Genomic DNA, 21,621 nt, shown 5'->3' on the forward strand with positions numbered 1-21,621 from the left:
CGTAAGTGCGGCGACCAAAACTGCACACAGTACTCCAGCTGCGGCCTCACCAATGCCCTATACAGCCGCAGGAAGACCTCCCTACTTTTATATTCAATCCCCCTTGCTATGAAGGCCAGCATCCCATTCGCCTTCCTGACCACCTGCTGCACCTGCAGGCTGGGTTTTTGCGACTCATGCACAAGGACCCCGAGGTCCCTCTGCACCGTCACCTGCTGCAGTTTTTCGCCACGTAAGTAATAGTCTTTCCTACCATTATTCCTACCAAAGTGGACCACCTTGCACTTGCCAACATTAAATTCCATTTGCCAGTTCCTGGCCCATTCACCCAGCCTATCTAGATCCTTCTGCAGACTCTCCACACCCTCCGCGCAAGTTGCTGTTCCACCAATCTTGGTGTCATCAGCAAATTTCGACACCATACACTCGGTTCCCTCCTCCAGATCATCTATATAAATGGTAAATAGCTGAGGCCCCAGCACCGACCCCTGGGGCACTCCACTAGTCACCAACCGCCAATCTGAATAGCACCCATTAACCCCCACTCTCTGCCTCCTATTTGACAACCAATCCTCTATCCACGCTAACACCCTACCCCCAACTCCATGCTCCCTGACCTTCTGCAATAACCTCTTGTGGGGTACCTTGTCAAACGCCTTCTGAAAATCAAGACCACATCCACCGGCTCTCCTCTATCCACCGCCCTAGACACATCCTCATAGAACTCCAATAAATTTGTCAGACGCGACTTCCCCTTAACGAAACCATGCTGCGTCTGCTCTATCAAGCAATTCCCCTCATGGTGCCTCGCTATTTCCTCCTTGATGACGGATTCTAACATTTTACCCACAACAGACGTTAAACTAACCAGCCTATAATTCCCTGCCTTTTGCCTGGCACCCTTCTTAAACAACGGTGTAACATTAGCCGCTTTCCAATCTTCCAGCACTGAGTTACGAGGAAAGGTTGGAGAAACTGGGACTTTTCTCCTTGGAAAGACGGAGATTGAGGGGAGACATGATAGAGGTATATAAGATACTGAAGTGAATAGATAGAGTCAATAGTGAGAGACTGCTCCCTAGACTGGGTACAATTACGAGAGGTCATGATCTAAGGGTGAGGGGGGAGAAGTATAATTTGGATGTGAGAGGAAGGTTCTTCACGCAGAGGGTCGTGGGGGTATGAAACACGCTACCGAGTAGGGTGGTGGAGGCAGGAACGTTAGACTCGTTTAAGGTTCACTTAGATAGACACATGAGCAAAACGAGGATGGAGGGTTATAGTAGGAGGTATTAAATAGGGTCAGAGCCTCGGGAGACACCGGAAATGCAGACTTGTATGTTAACGTTTTTGTCTTTTTATTCCGCAGGTGGAAGTCCACCTTGTTGTCAAACGAGGGGCATGCACACGGTGGGTCGTGCGTGGGCTGCTCTTGGAGGTTCTGGGAGTGGCCTAGTACTTCATGTCAGTGTGTGTGCTTGATCCTGGACCGGTAGACGGACGCCGCAACAGCTCAGTGACTAGCACTGCTAGCTGTGCAGATACATGGATTTGGGCCTGTGTCTGTGGGAGTTTGTGCATTCTCCCTGTGGTTGCGTGGGTTTCCTCCGGGCGCTCTGGTTTCCTCCCACACCCCAAAGATGTGCTCTTAGGCTGATTGGTTTACCAAATTGACACTATTCTCCCCTGAATCTGGCTGTTAGGGGTTCCACTCGTAGACACGCAGGGTAGAATAGGTGTAGGAGGATGCGGCGGCACGGGCTCATTGGGCCGAAGGGCCTGTTTCCCGTGCTGGGTTGTTCTTTGTTCCCCGGAATCCAGTGACATTTGGAAAATAACCACCAAGGCATCCACTATCATCTCCACCATTTCTTTCAGAACCCTTGGATGCATTCCGTCTGGTCCTGGGGACTTGTCCACAATCAGTCCCACCAGTCTGTCGAGCACCGCCTCTCTAGTAACAATAATGTCATTGAGACCCTCCAGTCCTACCACCTTTCCATCGCTAACACCCGGCAAATTATTCACGTCTTCCTCCGTGAAGACCGAAACAAAAAAGTTATTCAAGACCTCAGCCATTTCCCCATCCCCTACCACTAAGTCCCCCCTCTCATCCTCTAAGGGTCCAACGTTCACCCTAGCCAGCCTCTTCCTTTTTATATATTTATAAAAACTCTTGCTATCCTTTTTTATATTAAGCGCTAGCCCAGCTTCATAGTTTCTCCTGCCCTTCTTTATCAACTTCTTTGTCAATCTTTGTTGACATTTAAACCTCTCCCAATCCTCTTCTCGCCCACTACTCTTAGCTACTCTAAACGCCTCCGCTTTTAATTTAACACTTTCCTTCACCTCCTTCATTATCCACGGCTTATTACCTCTCCTCCTACAGTCCTTTTTAACCATTGGAATAAATTTCTGCTGAGCACCAAGAAAGATCTCCTTAAAGATCCTCCACTACTCGTCAGCAGACCTACCTTCCAACGTGCTCCCCCAGTCAACATTCGCCAATTCTTCTCTCATCCTACCGTACTCCCCTCTGTTCAAACAAAGGACGTGTGTCCGGGAACCCACTTTCTCCTCCTCCATCTTTATTTTTGGCATTAGATTTGGCATTCTATTGACAAGCTTTATTCATAATAAAGTTTAACTATAGCTCAAACAAAATGAAGCAGCTTAACTTTTAACAGTTGAACAATAACAAGAAAAAAATGAAATGAAACAACTCTAATTTTTAACTTATCATTATTTCACTTCCAAATAAGCAATATTCTTCCTTTAAACTTAAAACCCCAAGTTAGCAAACCCGAGCATTCTTGCTGTAACGTGCATTAACAACCTGGAAGCTTTCGTTGCAGCCTGCAGACTTCTGTCTTTAAATAGCCCCAGCCAGCAACTGGACAGAAAGCTCTTTCTCTCTCCACTACACTCTTAGCTCCTTCCATTAATACATTATCACATGACCCTGCATACCTAATCAAAATATCCCAGGGCAAATATTCATTGAAATAAATAAGTCCTTGAGCTCTATCTCAGTAAACTTTATATAGTCAAAATGAGTAACTATCCTGTTCTCCCAATATCTGAGTTGTATTCACTCCAGATATATTGACTTTCTGTAGAAAAGAGTGAACTTTAAAATATCTTTCTGAAACATAAGATATATGAATGCCACATTATCATCACGTGGGCAGCTCAATGGCACAGTGGTTAGCACTGCTGCCTCCCAGCGCCAGGGACCCAAGTTCAAATCCAGACTCGGGTCACTGTCCGTGCAGAGTTTGCACATTCCCTCCGTATCTGCATGGGTTTCCTCTGGGTGCATCGGTTTCCCATCACAGTCCAAATGTGTGGGTTAGGTTGATTAGCCTAAATTGACCCTAGTGTCAGGGGGATTAGCAGGGCAAGCAGGATGAGGAGTTATGGAAATAGAGCCTACTAAAATTTATAAATACTGTTATATTGACATCTCTTTCTTTCTTGTGAAACAACATTTTATAGAAAGGTGTGCAACATAACACTTCAAAGTGATAGGATACTTAATCCATTTTGATTAGTATCTGCTCTTTAGAAAGATCAGCATACTGAAACTTGATTGTGGTTGGTGCAGACTAGATGGGCTGAATGGTCTCTTTCTGTACTGCAGGGATTCTATGTGGAAAATTACCTAGGTATGTCCTGCACACAAAAAGCAGGACAAATTCAACTTCTTGTCCTATCAATCTACTCTTGATGATCAGTAAAGTGATGGAACGGTCATCAACTTACTCAGCAATAATCTGCTGACTGATGCTCAATTTGGGTTCTGCTAGGGCTACTCAGTTCTTGATCTCATTACAGCCTTGGTTCAAACATGGACAATAGAATTGAATTCCAGAGGTGAAATGAAAGTGACCATCATTGGCATCAATGCAGTATTTAGCTGAATGGCAACAAGGCGCCTTAGCAAAACTAAAGTCAATGGGCAAAACCTGCCACTGGTTGGAGTCATACCTGGCACAAAGAAAGATGGTTGTGGTGATTGGAGATCAATCACCTTGGCTTCAGTACATCACTCAGGGTAGTGTCCATCTTCAGCTGCTTCATCAAAGACCTTCCTTCCATCATAATGTCAGAAGTGGGATATTTGCTGATGATTTAAATCTCTGCATGTAGTTGGACAATACATTTGAAAGAGATATTCCACTAATGATTTACTTCCAGTCACTACTTTTTTTCTTCATGCCGAAATTCAAATAGTTCCAGACATGTGCTTCATATGTATCACAGAACCCTACGGTGCAGAAAGAGGCCCTTCGAGTCTGCACCGACCACAATCCCACCCAGGCCCTTCCCCATATCCCTGCACATTTTACCCACTAATCCCTCTAACCTACGCATTCCAGGACACGAAGGGGCAATTTTAGCATGGCCAATCAACCTAACCCACACATCTTTGGACTGTGGGAGGAAACCAAAGCACCAGAGGAAACACACACAGACACAAGGAGAACGGGCAAACTCCACACAGACAGTGACCTGAGCCACGAATCGAACCCAGCTCCCTGGAGCTGTGAAGCAGCTGTGTAACCACTGTGCTACCGTGCCACCCATGTACCTGAGAAGAAATTCTCTATATCGTCCTTTTTCCACGGACCATAGTAACATTGCCAGCTTAGGTAGGGGATTGGATAGAACTATCTTGGGATGCAGAAAAAGAACTCATTGCGTTCTTTTGCAGTGAACTGGTCTGTGTTATTCAACTTGCACCATGACTTTATAACATGGGTTATCAGTGTAGGACCTTGATGATCCCAAATGTGCCCAATATAATTGGCTACTAAATCTTTCATGCTGTCCAACAAAAACTGATGATGTTTGAGATGAAATCCCATTATGCCATTACTGAAATAGGAGTCCTGTTGCAAAGCAGTGAAATTGTCAAATGGCAAAGGCTTCATTTAGATAACTTTGGTATCCAGGTATGTACCACCATATTTCCATAGCAGAGCTAACGTGCAGTCATCAGCAAGGACATGGATCCAATACTTTTCCAAATCAGGATTCACCTGCGGTAAGCGGACAAAGTAAAATAAATCTATTATGTTCCTTTACAACATATTTCAACTTATTTCTTCACCAGTCTATGTGCCACTCTTAAGGTTAATATGCAGGTTCAGTCAGCAGTCAGGAAGGCAAGCGCAATGTTAGCATTCATGTCTAGAGGGCTAGTAGAATAGAAGAGCAGCGGACATGCCACACAAACACCTCCCGCTCAGGGAACCCACCGTGACACTCCCACTCAACCCGATCCATGGCCCCTGACCCTTGCCCCCTTCCCTATCAGCCCCACCCTGGCACGGGCCCACCCCTCACTCCCACCTTAGGCTCCTAAACCCTCCCCCTCCCCTATGAGGTCCCCCCCACCAGCTTCCGGTCCTCACCATCCTCTCCTCCGCTCAGGTACACATCAACACATCATCCCCACCTCCTCTGGTCCAGGACACACCTCCCCCTTTCTGGTCTTCCCCCAATCCCCCCTTGTGGTAGACCTTTTATTTTTGAGTACCTCCTCCCTTGTCCATTTGAACATCCTCTTTAAGGCAGCTACTAATGTAAGAAGGAGCATTCCTTTCCTCTCTGTGTCCCAGTTATTCCACAACGATGCTGCTGGGGGATACTGTGCTGCTCCTGTCTCACCAAGCCTGAGTGTGGACGATTTGGGAGACAGGAGTTTCGCAATTCCAGCGAGAGTAAGTCTGTCGTGAATGGCAATCTGACAGAGATTGCCCTCTCTGCGGAATCCATGTGCCAATCATGCTCATCCTAAAATCAACCAGGATTTACACTTTGTATCCACTGCTGAACCAATTTCCTCAATATGATGAATCATTCTCCCATGATCCATGTATTCCACAAGGCTGCAAGAAATGCATGCATCTTGGGAGTCCATGGTGGTGTATAGAAGTCAGATGTTGGCTCAATAACGCATCGCAAAGCCGAAAGGGCTCCAACTCCAGGGCTGTTGAATTGGGAGTCCACAAAACATTTCACATCTTTAAGCTGAATGGTTAATTGCCTCATTTCTGCAAAGTATTTGACTTAAATTATTGAGGGGGAGGGAGGTTAAAATAATGGGGAATGGCTGAGGTGGGGGGTAGAAGGAAAATCGAATTACATAAGCAACATATTCATTGTGCTTTTAAAATCGCTAATGTGACTATTTGAGATTGTGTAATTATTGGTATTCTGTTCTTTGTGTAGTAACATTCTTTTGATTTAAACTGTGAATCTTGTGGCTAAAAGAAAAGGCAACATGTGACGGATTGGCTAACACTGCTGCCTCACAGAGACAGGTTCCGTTCTGACACCGGGTCACTGTCTAAAAGCAATTCCTCTAGATGCTGCCCAAATGCAAAGGTATGTAAGTTAGTGGGGTAAATACACGACGTTATGATATTGGGCCGTTGGAGACTAAATGGGCTGAACGGCCTTCTTCACTGTAGGGATTGAATGAGTACCCACAGAGTTCTGAATAAATATTTGTGATCCACCCTGTCGGACTCCTTCTCCACGTTGAAAGACAGGAAGGAGCTTGACAGACCAGCCCCCTGTGAATGGTGGATCAGGTCAGGATCAGATGGATTTTATCATGGATGCTTTGGCCCAGGTTTGTGCAGGGCTGGTCAAGATGGATCATGTGGCCCAGTACAGTGCCAATGTGGGATTTTATAGTCCAGGCAAAGGAGAAAGACCAGGTGCCAACTCTTAAGATGGTGGAAAACCAACTCTTGGGTAGCAGGACAATCACAGCCCTGCGCCATGAAAGGGCTGCTCCCCAGTTGCAATACTTTCCCTCAGGACACTCCAGAACACCCTAAAGAACTCCACTGTCAATCAGTCCTGCCCCGGGGTCTCATCCCTGGAGAGGCTAACTTGCCTGCCTCTCTGCAAGGTCTGAATTCCAACTTTTATCTTTTCTTCAAACTGCTTTATTCAAGCTAATTGCTCCGGACATTCGTGTCCACACCATGCAGCACTCCCATGATCCCTAGAAGGGATCTGTTTACATTTCATCACCAGCATTTACAAGATAACAGAACAAAGACCTTGTGGTTACTAGATACCTGTTCTCCATTTTAAATAACATTCCTCCATTTTGAGCACTCTGCTTTGATTTAATATATTCCATTAAGCTTTGTTTCCCTTCGGAAGGATTGAGTGTTAACGAATTGGATGAAAAATCAGATCAGAGACCGGAAATGTCATGAATTGGAAGGTCCTGCCAGTGGGAGGGACCCTTATTCCCAGGGCAGAAAATTCCAGCCTTCAGCTTTAGGAAAAAGAACAAAGACAATTACAGCACAGGAAAGGCTGTAACCCGCCATACTGCCCACCTTTTCTAAAATCTCCTACCCTTCCAGGGACCATATCCCATCCTATTCATGTATTTGTCATGATGCCCCTTAGAAGTCACTAATGAGAGCATTGCAATTTTAAGAGATAAAGCCTGCTTGTCTTTGGAAATAAAAGGCAGAAATCCTGCTGGGATTGTCCAGAAAATAAAGTTTTGTTTAATTTGCAGACTGTGCAAGTTCAAAATTAAATTTGGAATTTAAGTTATAAACTAAAAGTCTTGCTAACACACAGAATGAAACCTTCAGATAACAGGCAGCATTTTAAGTGCTGGGCGGACTTGAAACTGGGAGAATTTCAGATCCATTTTTTGGGTGCGTTTTAGGCCCCTCCAAATGCATTCTGGCTGCAACAGTTTGAGTGAGTCCGATTTTTACTGCAGGAGCCTATGGGCAGGGATTAACACGCCCAAAACCCTGCAGCTCCAATTGGAGCCTCCATCTGCACATGTGCAAAAAAATGCAACTCCCCTGCCCCCGATGAACAATGGACCCGCCCAACATTACTGACTCTCTTATCGCCCCCCAACTCCCTGCCATCCAGACTGATCATGGCCCCTCTCCCGCTACCGATTACAGGCAGAGTGGCAGTGGCAAAACCCTCCCCCCATCGATCGTACTCATGGCAGCAGCCCCCCCTCTCCCCCCTACCCTGGACCCACCTGCATATGAGTCCCATCTCCCCCTGACTCCAATGGCTGTATGATACCTTCCTCTCTCTCCTCTGCTCCCCATCATCACGGAGGCACAGATCCCCCCCTACTTCAGCACACTTGCAACTGCTTACTTGTCGATTTTCAAGTTTGCTGATGACCCACATAGTGGGTCGGATCTCAAACAATGATGAGACAAAGTACAAGAATGAGATAGAGAATCTGGTGAACTGGTGCAGCAACAATGATCTCTCCCTCAATGTCAACAAAATGAAGGAGATTGTCATTGATGTCAAGGAATGTAAAGGAGGACATGCCCCTGTCTACATGAATGGGGATGAAGTAGAAAGGATCGGGAGCTTCAAGTTCAGATCACCAACAACCTGTCCTGGTCCTTCCATGCTGACACTATAGTTAAGAAAGCCCACCAATGCCTCTACTTCCTCAGAAGACTAAGGAAATTTGGCATGTCAGCTACGACTCTCACCAACTTTTACGTATGTACCATAGAAAGCATTCTTCTTGGTTGTATCACAGCTTGGTGTGGCTTCTGCTCTACCCAAGATTGCAAGGAACTACAAAAGGTCATGAATGTAACCCAATCCATCACGCAAACAGCCTCCCATCCATTGATTCTGTCTACACTTCCCACTGCCTTGGCAAAGCAGCCAGCATAATTAAGGACCCCATGCATCCTGGACATTCTCTCTTCCATCTTCTTCCTTTGGGAAAAAGATATAGAAGTCTGAAATACCAACTGACTCGAGAACTGCTACTTCCCTGCTGCTGTCTGACTTTTGAATGGTCTTACCTTGCATTAAGTTGATCTTTCTCTACACCCTAGCTATGACTGTAATACTACATTCTGCACTCTCTTGTTTCCTTCTCTATGAACAGTATGTTTTGTCTGTATAGCGCACAAGAAACAATACTTTTCACTGTATGTTAATATATGTGACAATAATAAATCAAATCAAATCAAATCAAATCCAATTGAAAGTCTTCCCTCAATGCTAACAAGCAAACTGCATTTAAATTGTTGGAATGCTCTCCCAAATTGCCTACAGGTCATCTGCCCTAACAAGGGACAATTCTGTAAAAACACCAAGGCAAGCAGGCAGTGCAGGAAAGAATGGCAAAGAAGTCAGTGCCCAGATTCACTGAGGGTGGCCTCAGCAGATTACTGAATGCTGCAGAGGCAAGGTGGGGCACCCTGTTTCCTCCAGCAGGACACAGACCAAGGGGAGGTGATGGTAAAGCAGCCTGGGAGGCAGTTGCTGCCTTGATTAGTGCCATGGCACTGGTCCCCAGAACAGCGAAGCAGTGTCACAAAAAGACCAATGACCCATCAGGCAGCAAGAGTTTAACACCACCTAGTATCTTTCAGCAAATCACTCCCAGATCCCTCACCCGCAGCACCCTGCATGCTTCCAGCCCCTGACCTCCAAGCATCTCCTTCCTTCCCTCTCAAGAATATCACTGCACTTGCCCTCTAAGGGCCAACCTTTGATACTCTGCAGGAGTCACACCGTCATTTGTTTCATGGTTCCTTCTGTCCCCACAGGAGAAGAATGCCCATAACACTTGTGAGGGGGCCAAGACAGGGGATGGTGAACCTGATTTCAGGTCCCCACCCCACTTTGAGGAGAGGGCACTGGAGCTGTCCGGAGAGGAGGACATCCAGGCTATTAGCGACAGCGTAGTTGGTCTGGAGTCGAGAAGTGAGCACTTGTCAATCCTCCACTCAATTTGAGTCAATTACTCAATTACATTGGTTTAAGGTGCGAGGGGCAAGGTTTCAAGGAGATGTACGAGGTATGTTTATTTATACAGAAGGCGGTGGGTGCCTGGAACTCGCTGCTGGGGGAGATCATGAATGCAGATACAATAGTGACTTTTAGGGGCGTCTTGACAGATACATGAATGGGATGGGAATAGAGGCATATGGTCCCTGGAAGGGTAGGGGATTTAAATTCAGATGGGCAGCCTAGTCGCTGCAGGCTTGGAGCGCTGAGGGGCCTGTTCCAGTGATGTAAACTACTTTGTGCTTTGCTTTATATTCAATGGAGAAATGTTAAGCAACTTTCTGGCATCCCAGATTCCTCTCCCTCCCTTGCGCTTAACCTTGTGGCCCTACTACCGCTCCTGTTCATCCTGAGATTGACAGCTCCGAAGACTTCTCAGAGAAAGTGGGTTGAAGGGACCTCCGAGGGTGGCACCTTTTTGGCATTAGCTTCCACCTTGCAAATCACCATCCCAGATACCCTCACACTGATGGGCCCAGTTAGTGGTGAGGTTTCTGGGTCACACTCTGGTGAACACGACACATCTGATAATGTACATCGGTTGGAGGAGGGATCATCTGAGGCCTCTGGCATGCAAGGGCATGCCAGGGACAAAGACTCAGCTGGCCCCAGGCTACATGCTGGTCCGTGGAGATCACTTCTCCCTCAGGTGCTGGAGATGCAGCAAAAGAGCCAGGGAATGCAGGAGGGGCTGACGGCCACACTGGACCAACTGCGAGGCTGTTGGGCGGAGTCCCAAAGCTTTCACGTGGAGACTAGCTAGTACCTGTCTTGCATGGTTCCCAGCCAACACTGCAAGGGTGGCAGTGGAAAGCCTGGGGCAGGAGATCTTCACCATCAGTAGCAGGTTCCAAGCAATGACCGAGTCACAGCAGACCATAACGGTGTCCCAGAGGGGCTGCCGCTGAGTCACAGCAGGCCACTGCTGAGGGACTCAACAGGTTTCTCGAGGTTTTGTGACCAACGGCTAAGAGGCTTGAGAGCTTGCAGGAGACCCAGTGGGACAGTGCCATAGCAACAGCCCTCGAGAATGTGACCAAGTCAAAGAGGGTCATGGCTGAGGGGCTGCAGAGCATGGCCCAGTCTCAGAGGGTACTCGTTGCGGCTACTGACAGCTGATCTCCGACTCAGGTAGCCATCACTGATGGCTTCATAACCATAGGTAGGATGCAAGCGGTCCTCCAGGACTGGCAGGAGCAGATAACGCTGGAGCTTCTGGAGTTCACTGTAGAAGCAGCACCATCCCATGGAGTGGCCCAGGGGCTCACAGGAACCCCAAGGAAGGAGGAAGGGCTCTAGTCCATGCCTGAGCCTTCCAGCCAGGAGACTGTGGCTGTGGCTATATCTTTTGACTCCCCCCTTCCTGACACCGGGGCATCTCAGGCGCAGCAGGATGAAGAGGGTGTCTTAGAAATGTCCTAGACATCTGGGAGCCGGCCAGGGCTTTCCACAGGGTGCCCGCCAAGCGCATCACAGGCCTCAGGGTCAGGTAGGCAACTGGCCCCCTCCACCTCCGGTGTACATCTTGGAGAGACACCAAGTCGTAGTGGTAGGCCATGGAAGGTTAGGAAGTTGTAGTTGCACCAAGATGGTCTTGGGTGAAGAGCTGCACTGATTAGATGTCTTATTAGCAATTTTCTGCTTTCTATTCACACAATTTTATGTCTGAACTTATTATTTAAACATTTTTATTGTAAACAATAAATGTTTTTTCACCACTCACCTGTGACTAAGATTTACTTCGAACAGGAACGCTGTTACCCTGACAATCATCAGAGGGATGCTTCATGTTGATATCAGCTGGGGAGGCCCCTCAATGCTGTGTCACTGAAAACATGAAGCCATTGATTCCCCAGAACCCATGAGAAATTCACTCCCCTTCCCAACCTGCCCCAGGACCCTGTATGGGCTTTACAGACCCCTTACCTGCTACACAGATGTGGGTCCAGGTGCCAGCGTGCATGCGGAGTTCGAGTAGGAACCAGACTACATTGCACGGGCATCACCATAATGGTGCTTAATGAGTCGTCATCACCCTCCTGCCTGCTAAAGAAACTCACAAATACAGCACACCCAGGCCCATCACTCTGGTGTTAAAATGTTGTGAAGATAATAGGACATTGGCGGGGGTGGTAGAGTTAATGGAGCCCACATACAGAAACACAGGCTCCTAATGAGCAAGGCACCGGGTGATCAGGGCATCCCTTGCCGCCCTTGCATGCCCAATCCTTGCTGCCAGCCCTCCAGCGCCTGGGTGGTGCGCTCAGCATTGTCCTCCTCCTCTTCCTCCTCCTCCGACTGGGCAGCCTACTACCCAGCGACGCCAGGCAGGTCAGCCTCCACATCCTCCTCCTCCTCCAAAAGGTCTCCTTGCTGCTGGGCCAGGTTGTGAAGAGCACAACACGCCATCACAATGTGGGAAGAAATCAGAGGGCTGTACTGTAGAGCACACCAGAGCGATCCAGGCACCTGAACCACATTTTCAGGAGTCCTGTGCACCTCTCCACTATCGCGTGGGTGCCAAAGTGGGCCTCATTATATTGGGTCTCTGCCTCAGTCTCAGGCCTTTGCACAGGCGAGATCAGTCAGGTCCGAAACGAATAACCCATGTCACCCATGAGCCATCCCTGCACCCTGGGTTCCTTCTCAAAGGTCTCAGATATGTCTGAGCTCCTCGGTATAAAACTGTTGTGAATGCTGCCGGGGTGTCTGACACAATTGTGCATGATGTTCATCTTGCGGTCACAAACCCATTGCATGTATATGGAATTGAATCCCTTTCTATTCATGAATAGCCGAGGAATCTGAAGCGGGGCCTTGAGGGCAACCTGGGTGCAGTCTTTCACCTATTGCGCATTAGACATCCCCGCAATGGACACGAATCCTGCAGCCAGGGCTTCCTGCTGGGCCTGGTCCAGGTCAAATTTGATATACTGGCTAGTCAGGCACACCAGACTTCCGTGACTTCCTTCAACGTGGGCGTGAACAGCTGACTGAGAAATACTGCAAGCATCTCCACTGGGGGTCTGGAAGGAATCAGTGGCATAAACATTTAAAGCAGCCGTCAATTTGACAGCCACCGAGAGTGGGTGCCCCATCCCTCTGCCCTGAGGTGCCAGGTCCTAAAACAATTGGCACAGACATTGCATTGTCTCCTTTTGGAGCTGGAGGCATCAGTGGCACTGCACTGAGTTCTAAGGTTCCATCTCCAGCCACATTTACATTTGAGCTCCAGATCCATACTGATCTTCCTGCTTTCCATCAGTTCATCTATCTAAAATTAGGGAAGCTCTTCCATAACAAAAGTGGAAGATGAAAAAGATACACAATCATCATGCTAGCATTAAGCTTTCCAAATTAGCTGTAGGACACCAGGTCCCGATGCATAATCCTGTAATGGGTACAACTGCAGGGTTTGACCAGAATCATATCTGTAAAAGTTCACTACTTTTACTAGTGCCAAACTATGTCAAACTAGAGGTCAGATCAGTGCAGTCCATGTTTCCAGATCGATGGAAGATGCAAACCAGACAAGATTGAAGATGAAACCTCAGGTAGAGTCTCTTTCCTCAGAGAAACGTCCATACAGGTCTGTTTTGGTTCTCAAGCGTTGTTTACGTGGAAAAGGGGGATGTGGTGTGTATACTTTTAAATGGGATGGTTAAGTTTCTAAGTATTCAACTTGACTAAAAAGGGTTCTGTACAGTGTAGACATCTCTGTCTATGTAGAAGTATCCTTGAATAAAGAATCCACATTAATGTGTCACTGATCCCATCTTGAATGGCCAATATCTTGTGTGCACAGTCACAGATATCACAGAGGCTGACAATACACAACATACTGGACAATGTACCATGGAAAGTGGGAGCAATAAATGAAAGCAGAAACGTAGTGTGGATGCTGAAACATCAGCAAGCTGTTTCTAATTTCAGGTGGTGTTGATGATACAGGGAGAATCTGCCCTCTTGTGGAAAAGAACATGTTTTGTTGTGAACAGCATTCAAATACATTCAGCACTTACCCCAGTAAGTTAGCTTTCACTTGTTAAAAATGGGGAGGGAAGAAAGAGAGGTCCAATTTTGAAACACTGATTGAAAAGTTCTGATTAAAAACCAACAAGGTTCAAAGAATTGAATTAAGATCAAAGACATTTCGAATACTCAGCAGCTCAGGCAACCATTGTGCAGAAAGAAAGTTAACATTTCCCTATGGCAGTTCATTAGAACTTGTTTTCATTATAGATTTGCAACAACTGTAGTATTTTCTTTCTAATTTAAAGCACTGCATTAGTGATAGGTGATTCGATAGTTAGGAGAATAGATAGGCATTTCTGTGGCTGCAGTAGTGAACACAGAATGTTGTTTTGCCTCCCTGGTGGGAGTGTTAAGGAGGTGGAGATGCCGGCATTGGACTAGGGTAAACACGGTAAGAAGTCGCACAACACCATGACTACCATCGATACCGCAAACTGCTGGCTCCAAATGGAGAGGATCTCCAAGAAGATTGCGATATCGACACGGAGGTTGGGCTTTAACCTGGTGTTGTGAGACTTCTTATAATGTTAAGGATGTCATTGAAAACACTGAGTAGCAGCCAGCCAGCAGTAGTAGTCCATATTGGTATGAACAGAGGCAAAAAGAGGGATGTGAAATGTGGTCCTGCAGTCAGAATTCAGGGAGATAGGTAGGAAATTAATCAAGAGTTGTAATCTCCAATTTACTCCCAATGCCATGCTTCTAATTTCATTGCAGTGTTAATGTAAGCCTACTTCTGACACTAATAAATAAACTAAAACTAAACAATTGAGTACAGAAATAGGATGATAAATCAGATGGTGTACAAGGGTGGGCTTGACATTTTTGGGACATTGAGACTGGCTCTGGAGGACATGGGACCTGAACAGGCCAGATGGGTTTCTTCTCAATAGATGTGGGATTCAGTTCCTCGTGGAATGTTTTGTTAGCCTTGTTGAGGAGGGATTAAACAAACTTAACAAGGATATGGGAACTAGGAAATAATAAGAACATAAGAACATAAGAAATAGGAGCAGGAGTAGGCCATCTAGCCCCTCGAGCCTGCCCCGCCATTCAATAAGATCATGGCTGATCTGTCGTGGCTCAGTTCCACATTCCCGCCCTCTCCCCATAACCCTTAATCCCCTTGCCTATCAAAAACCTATCAACCCGCGTCTTAAAAATATTGAGCGAGGCAGCCTCCACCACTTCAACAGGCAGAGAATTCCAGAGATTCACCACCCTTTGAGTGAAGAAGTTCCTCCTCAACTCCGTTCTAAACCGCACCCCCCTTTATCTTGAGGCTGTGCCCTCTAGTCCTAAATAATGTCACATGGCGTTGTTTACCGTCGCGTTGAGCCCAATTTTGGGTGTGAAAATTTGGTAAAGTGGGGTGTGAAGTGAGTAGCACAATCTGCGTTCGTTTTTGCATTGGTTCACACTTCACCATGGCCAAAATATCGGAATGATAGGCAACCCACCTAAAATGGGCGCAACATCAATTTAAATATTTTTGCATATATTTTAATCCAATTAGTGAGCTTCATTCCCCACTTTACCATCCCGTTCGCCCAATCTGGATCAGTCTGGAACAGGCATGCTCTATAAAAGCCGATTCTGGTGTTCCATCAGGGAGAGTTCGTGAGGAGGTAAGTGCCTACCATCAGACGGCTCTACCATGGCAAAATGGCATAAATTCAGAATAGATCTCGGAACTCAAAACTGGACAACCATGAGGGTAGATGGAAATTTGTAATCTCACAATCAATAGATCAGATCTAAGCTCTGCAGTCCTGCAACATCCAGCCATGAATGGTAATGGATAATTAAAAAACATCCTGGAGGAGCATGCTTCACAAATATCCTCGTTGGACTATCTACATAGTGTTTCATGAAGCCCTCCTGGATGCTCCTTACAAATTCTGCCCTATCCATGCCCCTAGCACTAAATGAATCCCAGGCAACATAGGGGAAGTTCAAATCTCCCACCACCACAACCCTGTTACTTTTTCACCTTGCCAAAATCTGCCTACATATCTGTTTCTCTATCTCCCGCTGGCAGTTGGGCGACCTATAGTGAACCCCCAGCACAGTGATTACAGGCTTCCTATTCCTGAACTCTACCCATATTGCCTCGCTGTATTAGCCCTCTGAGGTGTCCTCCTGCAGCACAGCTGTGATATTCTCCTTAACCAGTAATGCAACTCTCCCACCAATTTTACATCTCCCTCTATCCCACCTGAAACATCTGTATCCTGGAGTGTTAAGCTGCCAATCCTGTCCTTCCCTTCACCAAGTCTCTGTAATGGCAACAAGGTCATAGTTCATGTTATTAATCCAAGCTCTAAGTCCATCTGTTACACTTCTCGCATTGAAACAAATGCACTTCAGTCCACCAGATCCTCTTTGAGTAGCAACCACACTCTGCCTGTTATTCTCTGAGCCTTATTGGCCCTGCTCTCTGCTTCCCCTTCAGCCAATTCACTTTTGCTTTGGTTCCTACCCTTCTCCCCCCTGTAAAACTAGTTTAAATCCTTCTGTATGACAATAGCAAACCTCCCAGCCAGAATGTTGATGCCCTTCCAGTCCTTCTTGTACAGGTCCCACCTAGTGTGGAAGAGACCCCAAATGGGTCAGATATCTGAAACCCTCCCACCAGCCACGTGTTAAGCTGTACTGTCTCCCTATTCCTAGCCTCACTAATACGTGGCACAGGAAGTAATCCTGAGGTTACAACCCTAGAGGTCCTACTTTTTAACTTTCTAACTCCCTAAACTGCTGCTGCAGGATCTCATCACTCTTCCGACCTATGTCGTTAGTACCAATTTGTACCATGAGCTCTGGCTATTCACCTTCTCCCTTCAGAATATTTTCTCCCCAGTCAGAGACATCCTGGACCCTCGCACCAGGGAGGCAACATACCATCCTGGAGTCTCTTTCACGTCCACAGAAGCGCCTAACTGCACCCCTGACTAGAATCACCCCCATAACTATTGCTCTAGTGCTCAGGCCCAGGATATCACTGTAGAAGTTCCTCAAGGTAGTGTCCTGGTCCCAACCATCTTCAGCTGCTTTATCAATGACCTTTCCTCCATCATAAGTCAGAATTGGGGAGTTTGCTGATGACATTCAGCAATATTCGCAATGCCCCATATACTAAAGCAATCCATGTCTATATCCAGCAAGACCTGAACAACAGTCAGGCTTGGACTAATAAGTGGCAAGTAACATTTTGCCTCACATGTACCTGGCAATGACCAGCTCCAACGAGAACTGATGTAGCCATTGTCCCTTGACATTCAAATGGGCGGCACAGTAGCATAGTGGTTAGCACTGCTGCTTCACAGCTCCAGGGACCTGGGTTTGATTCCTGGCTTGGGTCACTGTCTGTGTGGTGTTTGCACATTCTCCTTGTGTCTGTGTGGGTTTCCTCTGGGTACTCTGGTATCCTCCCACAGTCCAAAGATGTGTGGGTTAGGTTGATTGGCCATGCTAAAATTGCCCCTTAGTGCCCTGAGATGCATTGGTTAGAGGGATTAGTGGGAAAATATGTAGGCTTATGGGGGTAGGTTTTGGGTGGGATTGTGGTTGGTGCAGACTCAATGGGCCAAATGGCCTCTTTCTGTGCTGTAGGGTTTCTATGATTTCTATGATTCAATGGCATTACCATTGCTGAATCCCCCATTATCACTGGGGGTGGGGTTACCATTGACCAGAAATGGAACTGGACCAGCTATAAAAATACTGTGGCTACAAAAGGAGGTCAGAAGCTGGGAATTCTGCAGTGAGTAACTCCTGACTCCCCAAAGCCTGTCCACCGTTTATAGGGCACAAGTCAGGAGTGTGATGGAATACTCTCCACTTGCCTGAAAGGAAAGTGTTAAATTAAAAGCGGAGGCGTTTAGAGTAGCTAAGAGTAGTGGGCGAGAAGAGGATTGGGAGAGGTTTAAATGTCAACAAAGATTGACAAAGAAGTTGATAAAGAAGGGGTGATAAAGAAGGGCAGGAGAAACTATGAAGCTGGGCTAGCGCTTAATATAAAAAAGGATAGCAAGAGTTTTTATAAATATATAAAAAGGAAGAGGCTGGCTAGGGTGAACATTGGTCCCTTAGAGGATGAGAAGGGGGACTTAGTGGTAGGGGATGGAGATATGGCTGAGGTCCTGAATAACTTTTTTGTTTCTGTCTTCATGGAGGAGGACGTGAATAATTTGCCGGGTGTTAGAGATGGAAAGGTGGTAGGACTGGAGGGTCTTAATGACATTACTGTTACTAGAGAGGCGGTGCTTGACAGACTGGAGGAGCTGATTGTGGACAAGTCGCCAGGACCTGATGGAATGCATCCGAGGGTTCTGAAAGAAATGGCGGAGGTGATAGTGGATGCCTTGGTGGTTATTTTCCAGACGTCGCTGGATTCCGGGGAAGTGCCGGAAGATTGGAAAGCGGCTAATGTTACGCCGTTGTTTAAGAAGGGTGCCAGGCAAAAGGCAGGGAATTATAGGCCGGTTAGTTTAACGTCTGTTGTAGGAAAAATGTTAGAATCCGTCATCAAGGAGGAAATAGCGAGGCACCTTGAGAGGAATTGCTTGATAGAGCAGACGCAGCACGGTTTCGTTAAAGGGAAGTCGTGTCTGACAAATTTACTGGAGCTCTATGAGGATGTGTCTAGGGTGGTGGATAGAGGAGAGCCGGTGGATGTGGTCTTTCTTGATTTTCAGAAGGCGTTTGACAAGGTACCTCACAAGAGGTTATTGCAGAAGGTCGGGGACATGGAGTTGGGGGTAGGGTGTTAGCGTGGATAGAGGATTGGTTGTCAAATAGGAGGCAGAGAGTGGGGGTCAATGGGTGCTATTCGGATTGGCGGATGGTGACTAGTGGAGTGCCCCAGGGGTTGGTGCTGGGGCCTCAGCTATTTACCATTTATATAGATGATCTGGAGGAGGGAACCGAGTGTAGGGTGTCGAAATTTGCTGATGACACCAAGATTGGTGGAACGGCAAATTGTGCGGAGGGTGTGGAGAGTCTACAGAAGGATCTAGTTAGGCTGGGCGAATGGGCCAGGAAATGGCAAATGGAATTTAATGTTGGCAAGTGCGAGGTGGTCCACTTTGGTAGGAATAATGGTAGGAAGGATTATTACTTACGTGGCGAAAAACTGCAGCAAGCGACGGTGCAGAGGGACCTTGGGGTCCTTGTGCATGAGTCGCAAAAACCCAGCTTGCAGGTGCAGCAGGTGGTCAGGAAGGCGAATGGGATGCTGGCCTTCATAGCGAGGGGGATTGAATATAAAAGTAGGGAGGTCTTGCTGCGGCTGTATAGGGCATTGGTGAGGCCGCAGCTGGAGTACTGTGTGCAGTTTTGGTCGCCGTACTTACGCAAGGATATTTTGGCCTTGGAGGGAGTGCAGAGGAGGTTTACTAGGCTGATACCGGAGTTGGGGGGGTTGAGCTATGAGGAGAGGCTGAATAAACTAGGCTTGTATTCGTTAGAGTTTAGAAGAATGAGGGGAGATCTCATTGAGACGTATAAGATGATGAATGGGATGGATAGGATAGAGGTGGAGAGACTCTTCCCGCTCAGAAAGGATAGTAGGGCTAGGGGGCACAGCCTCAAGATAAAGGGGGGCGGGGGCGGTTTAGAACGGAGTTGAGGAGGAACTTCTTCACTCAAAGGGTGGTGAATCTCTGGAATTCTCTGCCCGTTGAAGTGGTGGAGGCTACCTCGCTAAATATTTTTAAGACGTGGGTTGATGGGTTTTTGATAAGAGAGGCGATTAAGGGTTATGGGGAGAGGGCGGGAATGTGGAACTGAGCCACGACAGATCAGCCATGATCTTATTGAATGGCGGGGCAGGCTCGAAGGGCTAGATGGCCTACTCCTGCTCCTATTTCTTATGTTCTTACGTTAATACTCCAACAGAAACTGAGCACCATCCAGGAAACAGCAGTTCACTTTATTGATACCCCATCCACCATGGTAAACAAACACTCTCCCACTAACACATAATGACAGCAACGTGTACCATCGAAAAACACACTGCATCAACTCACCGATGCTCCTTGGAGAGCATTTTCCAAACCTGTGACCTCTACTACCTTGAAGGAAAAGGGCAGTGGATGCATGAGGTTCCCCTGCAATTTACTCACCATCTTGACTTGGAAATACATCACCATTCCTTCAGTCACGCTGCGTGTAAACTCCCTCCCTAACGACACTGTGGGTGTACCTACACCTGAGGGATGGCAGTTGTTCAGGAAGGCTTACCACCATCTTCTCAAGGGCACCGAGGAATGGGTAATAAATGCCCACATCCCTTGAAAGAATAAACAATGATTAAAAATTGTTTCTTTTGAAAGCTTAACCATCTTAGTTTCAGATATGTCATTGCTGCTCAGGTTTTACTTACCTGACTGAATCGACAAGGCGGCTGCCAGAGCAAGTCATCCTGACAAGCAAAGGTGGATTGCGTCTTCCTCAAAAGTTAAAGTTTACATCTCCAGGCAGGATGTGGGCAGCAACTCTGATATAAAAGGCCCGAGTCCCAGTTCTAGGCGTTTAGCAGATAATCTAGACATTGCAATGCTGAGGGAGTGCTGCATTGTCAGGGGTGCCACTGTGACAGTTAATCTTGTAACCTTATGCTGCAGCAACATGCAGCCACATCGATGCACTTTGTGGATTATTGGCATTTTAACCCTTCCCTTTATTCTGCCTGTAATTAGCGCTGCTGCTGCCGATCCCGCTCCAAGCTGCCGGGATCCCGCCAGTTTTGAAGCCCTCCTTCCAACTTTCCAAAGCGTCCCCGTCTCCAGGCAACCGGAAGCTCGCAACGTCCCGTTTCCATGGTAACGCAAGCTCGGTGTTCGATTGCCACAGGAACCATCGCGGGGGAAGGTTCGGGGGTCAGTGGAGAGCGGATTGCATTGACTGTCCGAGGCCGGGAGCACAGAGCGGCAACACTCCCCCCCCCCCCCTCCACACACCCCGAGAATCAAACCCCCACTCCCAGGGGAAACAACCCACCCCAGGGTGATCCCCCTCGCCCAGAGTAACCTCCTCCACTCCCCATTCCCGGGGCAACACCCCTCCCCCACCTCCAGGGCAGCCCCACTCCGCCAGCCCCAGTATAACCAACCCCCTCCCCCATTCCAGACTAACTCCCCCACCCCCACAGCAAATCCCCTACCCCAGCTCCAGGGCAAGCCCTCCCCCAGGGCAATTCGCCCATCCGCAGGGGCAACCTCCTAACCCCAAACCGCTGGTGTAACCCCCCCCTTCCCCTCCCCACACCTCCTCCAAGAGCAACACCCCCCCCCCACCTCATCCCCCGGGCCATAACCCCTCTCCACCACAACTCCCGCTCCACCCCCGGACTCCCAGGACAACCAGCAACAAACAAGACGCCCACCCTCATTCTCGACGGGGCAGGAATCGGCACCGAGTTCCAGGGTCATCATCATCCCTCATGAGTTCACCGAGCGAGCGCCCTGAGGAGAAGCTGGAGGCGGTTATCCAGGTTAGACACAGCTACTACAGCCCTTCCTCTCCCACTCGCCAGTTACCATGTTGCAGACACGGAGGGGGAATTGTCCCCGATCTGCGGCAGTAGAGGAGATGGAGGGAGTTTGCAGACTGTCTAGTCCTTATCACTGGGGGAACTGTGCTGCTATCCTGAGACTGGGGACATCCCGGACAACACATCTGCCCCTCTGCAAGAAATGATGTAGAGATGCCGCTGTTAGACTGGGGTAAACACAG

Source organism: Carcharhinus amblyrhynchos, chromosome 3 (assembly GCF_965287045.1).
Source record: "Carcharhinus amblyrhynchos chromosome 3, sCarAmb.v2.hapA, whole genome shotgun sequence".
Lineage (NCBI taxonomy): Eukaryota > Metazoa > Chordata > Chondrichthyes > Carcharhiniformes > Carcharhinidae > Carcharhinus > Carcharhinus amblyrhynchos.